The sequence below is a fragment of the Thermobia domestica genome, chromosome 17, assembly GCF_964235325.1.
Source record: "Thermobia domestica chromosome 17, izTheDome1.hap1.1, whole genome shotgun sequence".
Taxonomy (NCBI): domain Eukaryota; kingdom Metazoa; phylum Arthropoda; class Insecta; order Zygentoma; family Lepismatidae; genus Thermobia; species Thermobia domestica.
In genome coordinates this window covers 144,413,605-144,428,241 of record NC_137470.1, presented here as the reverse complement: position 1 = coordinate 144,428,241, position 14,637 = coordinate 144,413,605, and positions in this window count along the sequence as shown.

Genomic DNA, 14,637 nt, shown 5'->3' with positions numbered 1-14,637 from the left:
CCACGTACAATAATAATCCAAGAGAGTTGCTTTGAGCAGCAGTAAAAGGAATATTTAGGTACTTAAAGGGGACTTATGATTATTCACTGAAATATTTTACGGAAAATGTGAATTCAACAGTTTGTACAGATGCTAGTATGAATGTAGCAAAAGAAAGAAATCCGTATCTTGTATATTTCGTTAAAATAGGGAATTGTGTACTAACATGGAAAAGTAAACAACGAAATTTTGTAAACTAATCTTCTATTTTTGAATCAGAAATTGTAGCAATTTGAGCAAATATTTACGAAGAAAAATGGATGAAGAGCTTATTAACTAAGTTGGAAATTTATGTAACACATAGATAAGGCTGCAACAATAGAAAATGGCATTAGATATAATATAGATTGGATAAAACGAACAGATGTTAAAAGTGCAACAAACATATAGTTAAGAAGTACTATTTGAAAAGAATACCCACCTTATGTAGAGTCGTACTGACACGGGATTAGTGTCATACTAAAGAGTTCGACTATGTCTCCTGCAGTAGTCACGCCGTTAGTATGACACTAATCATACGTCAAAACGACTCTGCATATGGCCTTAAGGATCTAAAGAGAACATAAATTTATGTGAGGCAGAAGACCTTGCAGCAGACATGTTAATAAAAACAGCGACAAAAGAAATAAGTATGTGATAATATATTCCTTGTAAATAATAATAATAATATGTAATGTTACATTGTCCAGGACAAATGAGTGAAAGAAGGATTTGTTGGATATGAAAGCATTGTTTCACTGCTTGGTAAAGTAGTTTATCAGTATTGAAGAAGAAACATGTACGTATACAGTCATGTACCCTTCTAATATATTAGCAAGTATATAGTTTAATTAGCACAACTAGATACTTTTATGTTACTTTTATACTTTTATGAGGAACTCGCCGCTAACGAAGACATAGATATTACTGATGATAAAGATGGAAAGAACAGAGAAACATCATTGTCTGAAGAAACAAAAAATGCCAATACCGGAGGAGAAATATCAAGATTCATGTAATGATGTACAAGAAGAACATAAATAATCTGGGAGAAGAAAGACAGATACAGAGAAGTATTAAAAGCAGAACATCTTGAGAATTTTAGACAAAATTAAGAGGAGCTCGTGTGATATGTAGTAAGAAGTTCTTGTAGATTAAAAACTAGAAAAAAACAAGCTAATTTCAGAGTTCACAATATTCCTAAAACGTATGAAGAAACCATAATGACGGAAATCTATATGAGTGGAGAAAAGCCATGGATGAGGAAAGAGAATTTCACAATTTCTGGTCACTTGTTCTACGTCAACCAGGAATGAAGACAGCGGAAAGCAAACTGGTATTTCATATAAAAGATAATCCAGATGGTACGTTGCTGAACATAAAGGCTAGTATAGTAGCTGCAGGATGTAACCATAAGCACGGTACTAATTATCAGAATTCTTTTGCCCGAATGATGAAGTTAGAATCACTAACACCATTAATAACAATGTTCTCTATACCGTTAGTAAGACACGATCGAAAGTTATGCAGATTCTTTACTTAAAGCAGCTAATTAACAGGGAGTAGAAGTTTCTTCCAGCTGAAAATTTGCAAGCTTTGAAAGAGCTCTGAAAATTATTTCAATAATAGAACTAAAAAAAACCGTCGGCATTGAACGGTCAGGAGTGGGTAAAATGCAAAGAATGTGAAGCAGAGCGACTAGCAACATTTGAAGAAGTTGATGACATGTGTGAAAGGTGTAAAATGTCGTGATGTGATTGCATCAAAACACCCGCTGATATTCAGTACAGAAATCAAGACCCAAGTGGATTTTGATTATTTACCATTATATAATACCGCAAATACATATTCGGTGAAATTCATAAATAATGCTTCGTTATTAAACTACTAGGTCGAAGTTTCACGAGATCAGTGTTTTCTTAAATCAATTTCTGCAGTTTCAAATTTTATAAAGAATAATTAAATAGAACAAAATAGATAGATAGATTAAGCAGAATAGATTTGTAAAGAACTGTAAAACGTTTTTCGTATACAATTTATTGAAGAGAATTATACAACGCAAAGTATTCCATGCTTTAATGCTGTAGTGCAAAGAATTTAAAATTACAGGCTTACAATAAAACAGGACTACAATGCGTTCTTGGGTTTAGAAATCTATAGGATAAATTATACTTTCTAGCTGTCGTAAAGGAACAACATTTCGAAAAATCCTAAGAAAATTTGCACTTTGAATTACTACATTGCAATTCAGTGAAAACTCATGATGATTGTCGTCAACCTTTAGATTGAGATCTTAAGAAGGATAATTAAAGCAACGTATATGGAAATGATAGGACCTCTAATATTTTTCTGTAGAAACGAGGTGAGTTGCTTATCCACGTACAATAATAATCTAAGAGAGTTGCTTTGAGCAGCAGTAAAAGGAATATTTAGGTACTTAAAGGGGACTTATGATTATTCACTGAAATATTGTACGAAAAATGTGAATTCAACAGTTTGAACAGATGCTAGTATGAATGTAGCAAAAGAAAGAAATCCGTATCTTGTATATTTCCTTAAAATAGGGAATTGTGTACTAACATGGAGAAGTAAACAACGAAATTTTGTAAACTAATCTTCTATTTTTGAATCAGAAATTGTAGCAATTTGAGCAAATATTTAGGAAGGAAAATGGATAAAGAGCTTATTAACTAAGTTGGAAATTTATGTAACACATAGATAAGGCTGCAACAATAGAAAATGGCATTAGATATAATATAGATTGGATAAAACGAACAGATGTTAAAAGTGCAACAAACATATAGTTAAGAAGTACTATTTGAAAAGAATAGCCACCTTATGTAGAGTCGTACTGACACGGGATTAGTGTCATACTAAAGAGTTCGACTATGTCTCCTGCAGTAGTCACGCCGTTAGTATGACACTAATCATACGTCAAAACGACTCTGCATATGGCCTTAAGGATCTAAAGAGAACATAAATTTATGTGAGGCAGAAGACCTTGAAGCGGACATGTTAAAAAAACAGCGACAAAAGAAATAAGTATGCGATAATATATTCCTTGTAAATAATAATAATAATATGTAATGTTACATTGTCCAGGACAAATGAGTGAAAGAAGGATTTGTTGGATATGAAAGCATTATTTCACTGCTTGGTAAAGTAGTTTATCAGTATTGAAGAAGAAACATGTACGTATACAGTCATGCACCCTTCTAATATATTAGCAAGTATATAGTTTAATTAGCACAACTAGATACTTTTATGTTACTTTTATACTTTTATGAGGAACTCGCCGCTAACGAAGACATAGATATTACTGATGATAAAGATGGAAAGAACAGAGAAACATCATTGTCTGAAGAAACAAGAAATTACAATACCGGAGGAGAAATATCAAGATTCATGTAATGATGTACAAGAAGAACATAAATAATCTGAGAGAAGAAAGACAGATACAGAGAAGTATTAAAAGCAGAACATCTTGAGAATTTTAGACAAAATTAAGAGGAGCTCGTGTGATATGTAGTAAGAAGTTCTTGTAGATTAAAAACTAGAAAAAAACAAGCTAATTTCAGAGTTCACAATATTCCTAAAACGTATGAAGAAACCATAATGACGGAAACCTATATGAATGGAGAAAAGCCATGGATGAGGAAAGAGAATTTCACAATTTCTGGTCACTTGTTCTACGTCAACCAGGAATGAAGACAGCGGAAAGCAAACTGGTATTTCATATAAAAGATAATCCAGATGGTACGTTGCTGAACATAAAGGCTAGTATAGTAGCTGCAGGATGTAACCATAAGCACGGTACTAATTATCAGAACTCTTTTGCCCGAATGATGAAGTTAGAATCACTAACACCATTAATAACAATGTTCACTATACCGTTAGTAAGACACGATCGAAAGTTATGCAGATTCTTTACTTAAAGCAGCTAATTAACAGGGAGTAGAAGTTTCTTCCAGCTGAAAATTTGCAAGCTTTGAAAGAGCTCTGAAAATTATTTCAATAATAGAAGTAGAAAACCGTCAGCATTGAACGGTCAAGAGTGGGATAAATGCAAACAATGTGAAGCAGAGCGACTAGCAACATTTGAAGAAGTTCTCCAATGTGACATGTGTGAAAGGTGTAAAATGTCGTGATGTGATTGCATCAAAACACCCGCTGATATTCAGTACAGAAATCAACAACCAAGTGGATTCTGATTATTTCCCATTATATAATACCGCAAATACATATTCGGTGAAAGTCATACATAATGCTTCGTTATTAAACTACTAGGTCGAAGTTTCACGAGATCAGTGTTTTTTTAAATCAATTTATGCAGTTTCAAATTTTATAAAGAATAATTAAATAGAAAAAAATAGATAGATAGATTAAGCAGAATAGATTTGTAAAGAACTGTAAAACGTTTTGCGTATACAATTTATTGAAGGGAATTATACAACGCAAAGTACTCCATGTTTTAATGCTGTAGTGCAAAGAATTCAAAATTACAGGCTTACAATAAAACAGGACTAAAACGGGTTCTTGGGTATAGAAATCTATAGGATAAATTATACTTTCTAGCTGTCATAAAGGAACAACATTTAGAAAAATCCTAAGAAAGTTTGCACTTTGAATTACTACATTGCAATTCAGTGAAAACTCATGATGATTGTCGTCAACCTTTCGATTGAGATCTTAAGAAGGAAATTAAAAAAACGTATATGGAAATGATAGGACCTCTAATATTTTTCTGTAGAAACGAGGTGAGTTGCTTATCCACGTACAATAATAATCCAAGAGAGTTGCTTTGAACAGCAGTAAAAGGAATATTTAGGTACTTAAAGGGGACTTATGATTATTCACTGAAATATTGTACGGAAAATGTGAATTCAACAGTTTGTACAGATGCTAGTATGAATGTAGCAAAAGAAAGAAATCCGTATCTTGTATATTTCGTTAAAATAGGGAATTGTGTACTAACATGGAGAAGTAAACAACGAAATTTTGTAAACTAATCTTCTATTTTTGAATCAGAAATTGTAGCAATTTGAGCAAATATTTACGAAGAAAAATGGATAGAGAGCTTATTAACTAAGTTGGAAATTTATGTAACACATAGATAAGGCTGCAACAATAGAAAATGGCATTAGATATAATATAGATTGGATAAAACGAACAGATGTTAAAAGTGCAACTAACATATAGTTAAGAAGTACTATTAGAAAAGAATAGCCACCTTATGTAGAGTCGTACTGACACGGGATTAGTGTCATACTAAAGAGTTCGACTATGTCTCCTGCAGTAGTCACGCCGTTAGTATGACACTAATCATACGTCAAAACGACTCTGCATATGGCCTTAAGGATCTAAAGAGAACATAAATTTATGTGAGGCAGAAGACCTTGCAGCAGACATGTTAATAAAAACAGCGACAAAAGAAATAAGTATGTGATAATATATTCCTTGTAAATAATAATAATAATATGTAATGTTACATTGTCCAGGACAAATGAGTGAAAGAAGGATTTGTTGGATATGAAAGCATTATTTCACTGCTTGGTAAAGTAGTTTATCAGTATTGAAGAAGAAACATGTACGTATACAGTCATGTACCCTTCTAATATATTAGCAAGTATATAGTTTAATTAGCACAACTAGATACTTTATACTTTTATGAGGAACTCGCCGCTAACGAAGACATAGATATTACTGATGATAAAGATGGAAAGAACAGAGAAACATCATTGTCTGAAGAAACAAAAAATGCCAATACCGGAGGAGAAATATCAAGATTCATGTAATGATGTACAAGAAGAACATAAATAATCTGGGAGAAGAAAGACAGGTACAGAGAAGTATTAAAAGCAGAACATCTTGAGAATTTTACACAAAATTAAGAGGAGCTCGCGTGATATGTAGTAAGAAGTTCTTGTAGATTAAAAACTAGAATAAACAAGCTAATTTCAGAGTTCACAATATTCCTAAAACGTATGAAGAAACCATAATGACGGAAACCTATATGAATGGAGAAAAGCCATGGATGAGGAAACTGAATCTCACAATTTCTGGTCACTTGTTCTACGTCAACCAGGAATGAAGACAGCGGAAAGCAAACTGGTATTTCATATAAAAGATAATCCAGATGGTACGTTGCTGAACATAAAGGCTAGGATAGTAGCTGCAGGTTGTAACCAGAAGCACGGTACTAATTATCAGAACTCTTTTGCCCGAATGATGAAGTTACAATCACTAACACCATTAATAACAATGTTCTCTATACCGTTAGTAAGTCACGATCGAAAGTTATGCAGATTCTTTACTTAAAGCAGCTAATTAACAGGGAGTAGAAGTTTCTTCCAGCTGAAAATTTGCAAGCTTTGAAAGAGCTCTGAAAATTATTTCAATAATAGAACTAAAAAACGTCGGCATTGAACGGTCAAGAGTGGATAAAATGCAAAGAATGTAAAGCAGAGCGACTAGCAACATTTGAAGAAGTTCTCCAATGTGACAGGTGTGAAAGGTGTAAAATATGATGTGATTTCATCAAAACACCCGCTGATATTCAGTACAGAAATCAAGAACCAAGTGGATTCTGATTATTTCCCATTATATAATACCGCAAATACATATTCGGTGAAAGTCATACATAATGCTTCGTTATTAAACTACTAGGTCGAAGTTTCACGAGATCAGTGTTTTTTTTTATTCAATTTCTGCAGTTTCAAACTTTATGAAAAATAATTAAATAGGACAAAATAGATAGATAGATTAAGCAGAATAGATCTGTAAAAACTGTAAAACGTTTTGCGTATACAGTTTATTGAAGGGAATTATACAACGCAAATATTCCATGCTTTAATACTGTAGTGCAAAGAATTAAAAACTTACAGGCAAAATTACAGGCTTACAATAAAACAGGACTATAATGCGTTCTTGGGTATAGAAATCTATAGGATAAATTATACTTTCTAGCTGTCATAAAGGAACAACATTTAGAAAAATCCTAAGAAAATTTGCACTTTGAATTACTACATTGCAATTCAGTGAAAACTCATGAAGATTGTCGTCAACCTTTAGATTGAGAACTCAAGAATGATAATTAAAACAACGTATATGGAAATGTTAGGACCTCTAATATTTGTCCGTAGAAACGAGGTGAGGTGCTTAACCACGTACAATAATAATCCAAGAGAGTTGCTTTGAGCAGCAGTAAAAGGAATATTTAGGTATTTAAAGAAGACTTATGATTATTCACTGAAATATTGTACGAAAAATGTGAATTTAACAGTTTGTACAGATGCTACTATGAATGTAGCAAAAGAAAGCAATTCGTATCTTGTATATTTTGTTAAAATAGGGAATTGTGTACTAACGTGGAAAAGTAAAAAACGAAATCTTCTAACACTAATCTTCTATTTGTGAATCAGAAAATGTAGCAATTTGAGAAAATATTTACGAAGAAAAATGGATAAAGAGCTTATTAACTAAGTTCGAAATTTATGTAACACATAGATAAGGCTGCAACAATAGAAAATGGCATTAGATATAATATAGATTGGATAAAACGAACAGATGTTAAAAGTGCAACAAACATATAGTTAAGAAGTACTATTTGAAAAGAATAGCCACCTTATGTAGAGTCGTACTGACACGGGATTAGTTTCATACTAAAGAGTTCGACTATGTTTCCTGCAGTAGTCACGCCGTTAGTATGACACTAATCATACGTCAAAACGACTCTGCATATGGCCTTAAGGATCTAAGGAGAACATAAATGTATGTGAGGCTGAAGACCTTGAAGCGGACATGTTAATAAAAACAGCGACAAAAGAAATAAGTATGTGATAATATATTCCTTGTAAATAATAATAATAATAATAATATTTAATGTTACATTGTCCAGGACAATGGTGTGTAAGAAAGATTTGTTGGATGTGAAAGTATTATTTCACTGTTTGGTAAAGTAGTTTATCAGTATTGAAGAAGAAACATGTACGTATACAGTCATGTACCCTTCTAATATATTAGCAAGTATATAGTTTAATTAGCACAACTAGATACTTTTATGTTACTTTTATACTTTTATGAGGAACTCGCCGCTAACGAAGACATAGATATTACTGATGATAAAGATGGAAAGAACAGAGAAGCATCATTGTCTGAAGAAACAAAAAATGACAATACCGGAGGAGAAATATCAAGATTCATGTAATGATGTACAAGAAGAACATAAATAATCTGGGAGAAGAAAGACAGATACAGAGAAGTATTAAAAGCAGAACATCTTGAGAATTTTAGACAAAATTAAGAGGAGCTCGTGTGATATGTAGTAAGAAGTTCTTGTAGATTAAAAACTAGAATAAACAAGCTAATTTCAGAGTTCACAATATTCCTAAAACGTATGAAGAAACCATAATGACGGAAACCTATATGAATGGAGAAAAGCCATGGATGAGGAAACTGAATCTCACAATTTCTGGTCACTTGTTCTACGTCAACCAGGAATGAAGACAGCGGAAAGCAAACTGGTATTTCATATAAAAGATAATCCAGATGGTACGTTGCTGAACATAAAGGCTAGGATAGTAGCTGCAGGTTGTAACCAGAAGCAAGGTACTAATTATCAGAACTCTTTTGCCCGAACGATGAAGTTAGAATCACTAACACCATTAATAACAATGTTCTCTATACCGTTAGTAAGACACGATCGAATGTTATGCAGATTCTTTACTTAAAGCAGCTAATTAACAGGGAGTAGAAGTTTTTTCCAGCTAAAAATTTGCAACCTTTGAAAGAGCTCTGAATATTATTTCAATAATCGAACTAAAAAGCGTTGGCATTGAACGGTCAAGAGTGGGTGAAATGCAAAGAATGTGAAGCTGAGCGATTAGCAACATTTGAAGAAGTTCTCCAATGTGACATGTGTGAATTGTGTAAAATGTTGTGATGTCATTGCATCAAAACACCCGCTGATGTTCAGTGCAGAAATCAAGAACCATATTTCCCGTTATATAATACCCCAAATACATATTCGGTGAAAGTCATACATAATGCTTCGTTATTAAACTACTAGGTCGAAGTTTCACGAGATTAGTGTTTTTTTTATTCAATTTCTGCAGTTTCAAATTTTATAAAAAATAATTAAATAGAACAAAATAGATAGATATATTAAGCAGAATAGATCTGTAAAGAACTGTAAAACGTTTTGCGTATACAATTTATTGAAGAGAATTATACAACGCAAAGTATTCCATGCTTTAATGCTGTAGTGCAAAGAATTCAAAATTACAGGCTTACAATAAAACAGGACTACAATGTGTTGTTGGGTATAGAAATCTATAGGATAAATTATACTTTCTAGCTGTCATAAAGGAACAACATTTAGAAAAATCCTAAGAAAATTTGCACTTTGTATTACTACATTGCAATTCAGTGAAAACTCATGATGATTGTCGTCAACCTTTAGATTGAGAACTCAAGAAGGATAATTAAAACAACGTATATGGAAATGTTAGGACCTCTAATATTTGTCTGTAGAAACGAGGTGAGTTGCTTATCCACGTACAATAATAATACAAGAGAGTTGCTTTGAGCAGCAGTAAAAGGAATATTTAGGTATTTAAAGGGGACTTATGATTATTCACTGAAATATTGTACGAAAAATGTGAATTTAACAGTTTGTACAAATGCTAGTATGAACGTAGCAAAAGAAGGAAATCCGTATCTTGTATATTTCGTTAAAATAGGGAATTGTGTACTAACATGGAAAAGTAAACAACGAAATCTTGTAACACTAATCTTCTATTTGTGAATCAGAAATTGTAGCAATTTGAGCAAATATTTACGAAGAAAAATGGATAAAGAGCTTATTAACTAAGTTGGAAGTTTATATAACACATAGATAAGGCTGCAACAATAGAAAATGGCATTAAATATAATATAGATTGAATAAAAGGAACAGATGTTAGTAGTACAAGAAAGCATATAGTTAAGAAGTACTATTTGAAATGACTAGCCCCCTTATGTAGAGTCGTACTGGCACTAATCACAGGTCAAAACGACTCAGCATAAGGCCTTAAGGATCTAAGGAGAACATAAGTGTATGTGAGGCAGAAGACCTTGCAGCAGACATGTTAATAAAAACAGCGACAAAAGAAATAAATATGTTATCATATATTGCTAGTAAATAATAATAATAATATGTAATTTTTCATTGTCCAAGGCAATAGTGTAAAAGAATGATTTGTTGGATATGAAAGCATTATTTAACTGCTTGGTAAAGTAGTTTATCAGTATTGAAGAAGAAACATGCATGTATATAGTCATATAACCTTTTAATATATTAGAAAGTATATAGTTTAATTAGCACAAGTTGATACTTTTTTGTTATTCACATTTCCACATAACGGAAGCGCTGTCTGCTCAAAGTGTTATGAGTAAATTGAAGAAAAAAGACTTGTTCCTGGAGTTATTGCGAAAGGAAGTTCGAAATTGGCAAAAAAGGTTATGTGATTTTTAATAAGTTTATTTCTCCTTAAACCTATTTCAGTACCCAATATGCGGTATTGTACTTTTGTTTAGAACTAAAATACGAGTATTAATATTGAGAAATTATTTTTTTTTATTGCTTTATGCCAATCACTGTACATATAGTGCATATTAGAAAATAATCATGTTTATTTGTAGTAAGTTTTAATGCAAAAGTAATATGGTAATCAAAATAATGGTAACCTGTAATTTCCAGCACATAAGATGTATATGATGGTAATAGTGAAATACGTGCACAGCATCTGTCCGTTTCTAATGGTGTATTAGGGGATATACTATAGTACGTCAGGTGTGGTAGAATGGAGGCGTGTGTTGAATCGGTGGCTTGCATTACCTGAGGGTGCGCGATCGAGTTTCAATTTCAAAACTGCTTATCACCACCAAAAGGACCTTAGCGCGAAGAATCCTGAGACTTCAACAATATTGAATATCTGTGGTCAGTTCTGGAGGGCAGTGTATCGAGAAGATATCCTTCTTCATATCTTCTAACAAGACTGTGTGCTGCGATGTATGACAAGTGATATAAGTCTCTCAGAACAATTTTTACTTAAGTAAGTTTATTGTAGGATGAACCAAACTGTTCTGTAGGGTAACAATGAACCCATGCAATATTTATTAGGCAAATTGCATTTACTTAAGGTGCTTCCATTTCATTGATAAACTCTAGTAGAGACGAAACGATAATTCAATGCAAAAAAACAATACAGAGATTGTGTGTGTGTGTACATGGCATTTCAGTCTTAGTGTCTCTATATCCCACGAGTGCATGCTAGTAGTGAGAGCATCCATGAGCTTGAAAATTTTGAGACAACACGAATATAGTTCACACCAGCGAACGCATATTTTCAACTTCGTGTCTGGCGTAGAGTAAGGCTGCGACAGGCTACACTCTTAAAGAGAATTGTCGGTCACATAAACCATGACGTGACCGTGGAACATCGATGATGTACCCAAAGAAACCAGAAAGCTATTACAGTAGACTTGTTTCCTGAGTGCGTCCGCGATGCACGAGGAGCTCGTGGACATAAGAATTGTTCAGGCGACTCTGACAAGAGGGTAACTGCCACTACAATCACAGCTGCCCTGTGGGAGCAGAATACTAAACAATCGATTGTTGAAAGCATGTCTATTTTAGAAAATGAAATTGAAACGGTTGTAATCACAAAGTGTCTCTAACTCTTTTAACAAATCAAAAATTGCGAAAGGGTCTATTCAAGCCTGTGCAAAAGACCCTGCAGAATATTTCGGGCATTCATGTCAATAGCAAATTTATCTCTTGGACTATCACACAGCTGGGTAAAGAAATGTACAAAGTCGTCTATCACAGATGTAGATTGACAAACTAGAGACAAATCAAAGTTACTGTAAAAGTCAACGTAATAACTTCTTCAAACGTGGGAAATGCAATTATTTTCACATAATTTGGCTTTTTACCATTCACAGAACAATTTTGAAAGAGCGTGTATTATTAAGCAATATTTATGGAAGCTTGAGTGGTAGACCAGCCAGAAAGGAAGTAATCGACTTTTCAAAATAAATATGTTAGTAAATTGCAACAAACTGAATGAAACGAGTTAAAATTAAGCATCTCCTGGAAACACTATCTCGCTAAATCAATTTTGTCTTCTTTTATATGTTGCGCGTATCAAGTTAAATATATTTTTTGTGATATACAGTGTGCCCTCTTCTTTCCTCATTACCAATAATCATCTGGAACAAACGATCACCCGTAGAGTGGAGCAAAAAATTGGACTGTGTACCCTAATTGTATTAGAGACAGCCACAATCTAGGACGTTGACTTCAGTCTAATATACGTGAATTGGGATATTTTAGAAAGAAATTTTGGATGAAAGTGAAAATATAATTTACAATCACTTCACTGCTAGCTGTTTCAGAAGGAATTCCATTTTGGGTGGATGACTGACCTTGTAGAGAGGGAATATTGGACTACTTATTGATGACCAATATCGAATGAAAAGTTTACAGTAGGCATGGAAGTAACAAAGAGTGAACTTGCTACTTTTAATGTCAACTTTCTTTCCTGATAAAGTGACTATACAAGAGATTATATGACATTTCAGATTGATGTCCCGTGTCAAAGAAATAACAAATGTGCAAATATGTTGCTTCTAACCAGAAGAATTTTATAAGGCTGTCGAAAATGTCTATATGCACGGTAAAATATACGCAGAATGATGAGCTGCGTAAGTTAATATAATTAATTGACTGGTGGCAAAGAATTCAATGCAAGTATCCAAACTGAAACTAGTAATCTCTCACCTAGCAAGGAGTTGCTACCAGAAAAAGAAAAGAAAAGAAACTCCGAAGAAAAATAGAAGAAACTGGAATTCAAAGTACTAACAAATTATTTTAGGACTAATTCAGGGAGACTAGAACAAATGATGCTCAGTTAATAATACTTAAGAAAACATCAAATATTGCAGCAACTAAGAGATAATTCATATAAATGCGTATATATAAAATCCCAATTGGAGCTACATGCGTGAATCTCACTACATATACACAGGTAGACTCTCACTGGAGTGATGAGCTACGTCTTTCGCATTACAGTGACTTCATTGTTGTGAAGGAACCAGAAGAGCGAAGGAGGTGGTTAACCGTATGCAAACAATCTCAATTCATGCAAACAAGAAATAGTGTTTGAGTTCGTATATACATTTGGACAGTCTCTGGTAGTACACATGCTGTGTACATTTATGTGTACTGTGCGAAATGAAGTCAAGAACTTTTCGTAAACATATACTGCTAGTAAAATAAAATGAAACTTAAAGCCACACGTGAGCTCTAGATCGATTAAAAACCGTTCTTTGGAGACAAGCTTGCATTCCCTCGTGCCTCTTGCGCAATTACAACAGAAGCTTGCTCTTTGCGATTTTATGAGACTGTAGTAGTGTAAAGAACGAACGAAGATAGCTAAACGTTTCCAAACATCATGACGTCTGTGTGTGTGTTCATAATTATGCAGATGATTAACAAAACTAAAGGTATATTCCCACTCGTCATGCTCGAGACAAACCTGGTAAACTGTTATTCGACAATGAGTAAAAACATTGACTCTTGCCGAGTAACGCAAGGGAAATGTCCAAACCAAAAGAAGAAGTCATGTTCCAAACGGAGAGCCAAGAAACGAAAGCAAGTTGGATAAACAAGATTCATCACTCGAGAACCATCATTACAAAGACGTATCAGGTATTGCACAGACAATTGTTTACCACAGCACATCTAGTGGTGCTCACTTCTCGATACTGCTGGTTCAACATCAAATATCTAAACAATCCATTGGTAATTGTCGACCATATGTGCATTTAGAATCGTCATTAGAAGCTGAAGCATCAAAATCACTATTTATACAGAAAAAATGGTAAATAATTGTCAGGTATTACAAACTTTTTGTATATGTCACAACTACTGATAAGTACTGACGCTCAGTTCTCCATACTGCAGGTTAAATATCAAATATCTAAACAATTTAATGATAATTGTCGACCATATGCGCAGTAGAATCCTCATTGAAAGCTGAAGAATCAAAATCACTATTTACGTGAAAGATGTAATATAGCGAAATGATTAGCTGCGACATTTCGAATGCAATGAATTTACAAGTGACGAAGGACGTGACAGAAGTGTCCAAAGCAGAAGAAGTCATCTTCCAATCGGAGAGCCAAGAAACGAAAGCAAGTTGGAAAAACAAGAGTCATCACTCGAGAACCATCATTACAAAGACGTATCAGGTATTGCACAGACAATTGTTTGCCACAGCACATCTAATAGTGCTTACTTCTCGATACTGCTGGTTAAATATAAAATATCTAAACAATCCACTGGTAATTGTCAACCATATGTGCATTTAGAATCGTCATTAGCAGCTGAAGCATCAAAATGATTATTTATACAAAAAATATGGTAAATAATTGGTAGCAACATTTGGAATGCAATGAATGTACTGGTGACGAAGGGCGTGAGAAAAGTATCCAAAAGAACGAAGAAATTACACTTCAAACGGAGAAGCAAATTGAAAAAACAAGATTCATCACTCGAGAGCAATAATTCGAAAG